Source organism: Coptis chinensis, chromosome 1 (assembly GCF_015680905.1).
Source record: "Coptis chinensis isolate HL-2020 chromosome 1, ASM1568090v1, whole genome shotgun sequence".
Lineage (NCBI taxonomy): Eukaryota > Viridiplantae > Streptophyta > Magnoliopsida > Ranunculales > Ranunculaceae > Coptis > Coptis chinensis.
In genome coordinates, this window is record NC_141456.1 from 80,182,494 (window position 1) to 80,188,562 (window position 6,069).

At 36.0% G+C, this 6,069-nt stretch overlaps 1 long non-coding RNA gene across 3 annotated transcripts; it reads left to right on the plus strand.

The window, feature by feature from the left end:
• The first annotated feature begins 223 nt into the window (after positions 1 to 223).
• Positions 224 to 4,886, plus strand: LOC147525369 (uncharacterized). Of its 3 annotated transcripts, XR_015198036.1 has the most exons (4): positions 224 to 264; positions 613 to 646; positions 2,972 to 3,434; positions 4,670 to 4,886. It is a non-coding gene; the product is annotated as an uncharacterized LOC147525369 (long non-coding RNA). The 3 variants fall into 3 exon arrangements; XR_015198040.1 differs by lacking the exon at positions 613 to 646 and having other exon boundaries at positions 238 to 264; XR_015198034.1 differs by lacking the exons at positions 224 to 264; positions 613 to 646 and having other exon boundaries at positions 2,845 to 3,434.
• The last annotated feature ends 1,183 nt before the right edge of the window (positions 4,887 to 6,069 follow it).

A 6,069-nucleotide genomic window follows, 5' to 3' on the forward strand; every position in this document is an offset into this window, starting at 1 on the left:
GTAACGTTTTTTCACCGTGACACACTTACAAACGTTTACAAAGCGTAACTATATAATTTTTTCCGTTACTTAATTTCAGATAATTATCAGAATTAATTTCTCACGGTGAGCTAACACATTGATACCATTAGAAAAAACAAATTAGAAAAATAAAAGACATTCCAAAACCAAAGGATGCCGCACTCATCTCTCACTTTCTCACTTTCAGAGGGCCGAGATGTGGATAGCTCAAATCTAGACAACCTGATCTAAAAAGAATTGATGGTAAGTTATTTGTCTTCTTCTTCTCTTTTTTGGGTTTGGAAAATTTAGATTTTTTATTTTCGCTCCTTCCTCTTGGATTTTTCTCGTTATTAGTAAATATTCTTCAATTCTTTTCTTGGCTTGTTTTCATTATTGGCGTTGGGTTTAATTGGATTTTAGATTTTTTTTTAGAACGAGGCAGGGTTTTGTCAATGGTACGCTCAACATTTCTGATTGGGTCAATTAATTTTGCTAAGGGGTATTTGAACACAAGTGTGTCGGTTATCTCTTAATATTCGCTGAATATTTTAAATTGTTTCATAAAAATTATGGCGTTGTTCAAAAGTTCTATTTTTTCACCTTTCGCAGATGTTGTTTCAATCTCTTGGTTCCAGGGAAAAAGGTACGAAAACGGTGGAATTTAGAATTTTGTTGTTAGTTTTAGTGTGGATTCCCAATAGATTTTTCTTGTTGATCTTTGATTAACATGGTTGTAGACTTGATGCGGAAACAGTGATAAAATGATTCTACCTCCTGAAATAGGCCGTAGACATTATCTACCATACCTTTAGATATGGGCACAGAGTCGTAGACACATAGATTGGATTGTAGATTGGATTGGATTCCAATTAAAATACGTTGTTCGACGATTAGTAAGACTGCATAAGGCATGCCGGATGCGTTGTTCCGACCAGTAAGACTGCAGAAGGCATGCTGGATGCAATTTTAGTGGTTAGGGATCTAAGGGAAACTTTGTCACGGAATCAACTATTTCTGCTAAAACAAGAAATTAGAAGTGGAAGGTTATGTCCGTTTGTGTTTTCCCAAGGCACTTAATGGCTGGTGTTTTCGGTGGTAGTATTTTTTTGAGAAGTTCGAGAAAAATGCTAGATATAAGTATTGAGAGTTGTGGTCCGCCTAAGGAGCAAAAAAATACTTGTTTTTTGGAAATTTTGTAGCTCGAGATCACATCAATGCCATGGTGCAACCTCCATGCTTTTAAGTATTCTTCTTTGCTCTTAAGGATTCGAGGTTACTAATTTAGTACCTTTTGCTCCTGCAACATCCGACATCCTTGGTGTCCAAATTTGATAGGTTTTAGCTCTTGAAACGAACACATCTTGGATCCCTCGCTTCCTGCGTAGCAAAGCTTCACTTGGCCTTCTAAATTCCTAGTAATTCCTCCCATCATCACTTTTGACTTGTTATGTGTCCATCTGCATTTAGCTTCACGGTACCATCCTCCTCGGCTTGCTCCATATGCACTGCCTAGTTTTTTTCCTTGTATATTCCGCTTTTCCTAGTCCGTTCAAGAAAGACCTTAACTGGTTAGTGTCTTTTACTACTGATAATTGTCCTTAAAGGTATACCCCCATGTTATTCACCACTCTGCTTCTAAAAGTCTGCCAATCCTGAGTACCGTTTCAAAACCTCCTGTAGTTTATTTCCCAACGAGTCACCTAAGCTAGTAATTATTTACCATTGTAAGACTGGAATTTTATGTTGAAGATGATCAGTGACAAAGCATCCTTTGCTCAATCGAATTGCCACGCCTAGTACAAGATTTTCACCTTCCTAAGTTTAGTGGGAAAAAAAGTCGTGACCGGTGATCTCTCACTTCTCCAACAAGGAGATGGAAAGAGATAACTTATACCCCCTCGATCTTCACATTGGTATGAATTACTGACTAGATTCATGGTCGGAAAGTGGCAATGCTGTCCATCGACAGATTTCATAAACCAACCCCAAGAAAAATATATACATAAGTAAAAGTAGATTAAGGGTTTTGAACGAGGCATAGTTTTTAATTATCAAAGAAATAATTTTATTAAAAATATTGTAGATTTATATAATTCCGCAAGTCCACATGCATCTGATAAAACAATCTAAACATTAAACACTTAAAGATCAAATCTCTAGCCATCGTGCCAACTTTAAATTCAAACAACAAAGGATGTAAGATCAATAAAAATAATACTTTCGAACCACGGGTTAGACACACAAGACCAGCAGAACGTCAAGCCAGACCGCGTAATCGGTTTGCATATCTTCGCGTTGAACAATGGTAGCCGCCTTTCTCAAATCCCCAGTTTGGATCCACCAGTTCTACAAGAGGCGTTGAAGGGTTTTGTAATCTTAATCTACGTAGGTAGGCTGAGAAACTGCGGTTGCATGATCTAGTAGAATCACGATAAAATTGTCGTTCAATCTGTTCTTGTCTTGTCATTGAAGTTAGCTTCACTGGTCTACGCCGCCCCAAAGGCTCAACAGCTGCAGATTCTTCGCGAGGATGCCGAGGATGAGATGTTTGCTTTCGAGACAGTTGGGATGAGAAAATTAGACCATTACTACCGGCTTCACTAGTGACTGGTGTTGGTGTTGGTGTTGCACTTGCGTCTGACGAGTTGAAGTAGCAGAAAATAGACACTATTATTAGGAACGAACTCGATCGAATAGGTTGATGAAATTCTTACAAGCCGCAGCCATGACAAATTGCTTTCCTAGGAGTAATCTCTAATAATAACTTGTGATGCTGGTGTGTACCTATTCCAAAGGAATTGGTTAGCCTCATCAAGAATGATATTAGTGTATTACCTCGAATAGGTGCATATAAAGAGATTTCTTTCCTCATTTATCTATTTATGAGTGACAAGATTTTTTTTTGGTTTTGGATGATAGTTTATATGCTTAACAGTGATCCTCTATAATTTGGGGTGTGAACTTGCAGATGAATTTGGAGTATTTTGTCATAGATAGTCAGGTATTGTGCTTACAACTTTTGTTAGTTACCTTCATTTTGTGTCCATTCAGACTGGGTGAGCATGTAAACGAACACCTAATTTCTTTATTTAGAAGAAAAAGGTTTAAAAGCAGACATATGTGGCTGAATGAGACTTATCTTTAATTATGTTATAGCTGTAAATGATGATATAGTAGAGGAAAGTGTGTGACCTGTAATAACAGTTTGCTATCCTGTAACAGATACTATACTTTCAGTGGATCCGTATATCTTTTAAGGGATTAATTCTAAATCATTGATATTCTTTTGAGTTCTTCTGTATGGTATTATCAGAGATAATAAGAGAGCAATGGAGGAAGTTTTCGGGGGGAATGTTGAGAATTTTCGCCACTATGATGTCTGTTTGAACGTGATGGCCAGTCGCATTGCTGCAGTTTGTGCTTCAATAAGGGTATGCATTTGTCAGAGCTGAAATTGTTTAATTATTTTGACTTTGGTTAAGTCTTGTGATGTCTATGGTTGGTTGCCAATATATTGTCAAAGGAGGCTTCTATGGCGGCCTTTTTAGTGAAAATAGTTGTAGGATATTTTGGAAACCCAAAGCTTTGCGCCTCTGCCTCGCCCTTTAGAGGGATCAGACTGCTTGAAGTCCATTTTATTTTCCCACTTTTTTGGTTACAGAATAAAATCTTTGTTGTTGGAGCTCTTTAACATACTCTTTTTGTTGAAACTTGTTTCTCATTTTGTGAAGAGTAACCTTTAATTCTATATGAAGATTAACAGTAGGCTAGGAATAAGTGTTTTTTTTCTTGGGTAATTGCCTTTCGAGAAATTGAGGGAATTTTTGGCATTTAAGTGTTCACTGAAAGTATGTATGAGAGCATAAAATTGTTGAAACCTAAGTCGATGGACATTTCATATTCTTGAACCCACCCACCCACCCACCCCCTACAAAAAAAAAAAATCGTTGAAGCCTAAGTAAGATGGACATTTCATATTCTTGAACCCCCAAAAAAAATCTTCCCCACTCCTCCGCACAATTTGTAGTCTATTCCGTTCTAAAAAGTTGTCTAAATTCCTTCATGCAGTCTATTCACGAAGTTTTGTTTTGGAAGATGGGTTCTTATATGTGAGTAGTGTGAATGTATGGTGTATATATATTCAAGTGTGGTATCTCGGGTTGGAACTAATAGAAGTGTATAACAATCGATATAAGTGGAAGTGATGTATATGTTGTTTTCATTTTAATTTTGGTATATAATTTATAGTGTCTTTTTATTCGAGGATTGGTTATTTGACTTAACGGCATTGGTCGAGATGGTTAAGTAGCCGGTTCTACTGAATCAATATATTTGAGTAGTTAGTTCTAAGAATCAATATATTATTTGATTTTCAGGTTATGACAGATTTATGTTTATGAAATGTTGAAAATACAAAGGAGACTCTTGAAATTTTTATGTCTTTCGTCAAGGTGTCTGACAAGGTTATAGGGTTTTGGAGAGTTATTTAAACTTTCATGTCTATACTATGTTTCTATTGCTACTAGCCTACTACCATATTCTCTTTTCTGAATTTCGTAGTTTGAGTATAAGGAGCTACTACTTAAGAATATGATATAAGTATATATCTATACATATTTGTTTTCTACTGCCTGATTCCTTTTTATATATTTCTATTGGTGTATAGGATGAAAGAGACTTTTCTGATGATACCATCCCAAAATCATCTCCTGATGCTTACAACTATTGAAGGTGCTAGTTCTATACAAATGACGTGAGAGTTTGAGTTTAAGAACAAGTCTCATTGATTTGGAAAATAGTGTGTATTTCATTCGTGGCAAATCCTATTTATGAAAGATGTTTTGGTGATGTTATTTTAATAAAAGATTATGTGATTGGATGTACTTATAAGATTAATTTATTGTTTATATTATGGACAATTGTAGAATACTCAATAAGTGGGGGTATTTTTGGCGGAAATTATTTTTTTTACATATCAAATAGTTTTGTAACGGTGGAAAATCGTAACTAAGCTTTGCAATGAGTAACACTTACGAAGCAGCAAAACCGTTACCAAAAGAAAATTAACCGTTACAAACTTTATAAATTAGTAACGCAAAAAAAGCGTTACTAATTTTATAAAATCATATCGATGTTAGAAAAGATTAACACAAAAAAGCGCATCTTGATTTTATAAAACCGTTACTAATGTTAGCAAAGAGTAACACTAAAAAAATGTTACTAATGTTATAAAACCGTTACTAAATAGTAATACAATTGAGCAAAGAAAACCGTTAGTAAATATTTTCGCCACGGAAAAACCGTTAGCAAAATAATGCTTTGTAACGCTTTTAAACCGTTACAAATATTTGTAACAGATTACCCACGCCCAAACTGTTATGGATAAAAAGCGTTACAAATATTTTTTGTAACGGTTTTTGACTGTTAGTAATAGCCTGTTATGGTATAGTAAAATCCTATATAAACTTCCTTTATTCTCCACACAAAACCCACACATCTCACTTTCATCTCTCACCTTAAACCTCCAATTTTTCCTTTTATTTTTCACTTCACCCTGTTCAGAACACACGGATAGCGACCCGTGCCCTCCCAAGACAAATTGTGAGCGCGCCTAGCGCTGACACACCTGTTACTCCATTTGCACCTGAGCGCGACCCGTGCCTATACAAGGCATAGTCGAAGCACACCCGCGCCCTGACCTTCGTAGCCACGAAAAATTCTAATTTTTTGTGGGTTTTTCCAGGATCGTTTGCAGCTCTTCTAGAGAGTATTTATTGTGATGACATCCCCTCGTATCATACCAGAACATTCTTTTAAAGACTTGTTCCAAAGTGACACCTATGGTGCGTGGTTTCGCGAAGTAATCATACAAGCAAGATGACAATCTTTAATGATAAGTTCTGATTAACTTTATTTTTCTGCACTTGCCTTGCATTTTTATGACCATTGTAAATTCTTTTATGGGATGGATGGAGAACACGTGTTCTCCATCAACATTGATGACGAAACAATGGAAATAACCAAGTTCTTGTTGGTTCTTGTTGTTGAGCTTCCTATGCCTATTGA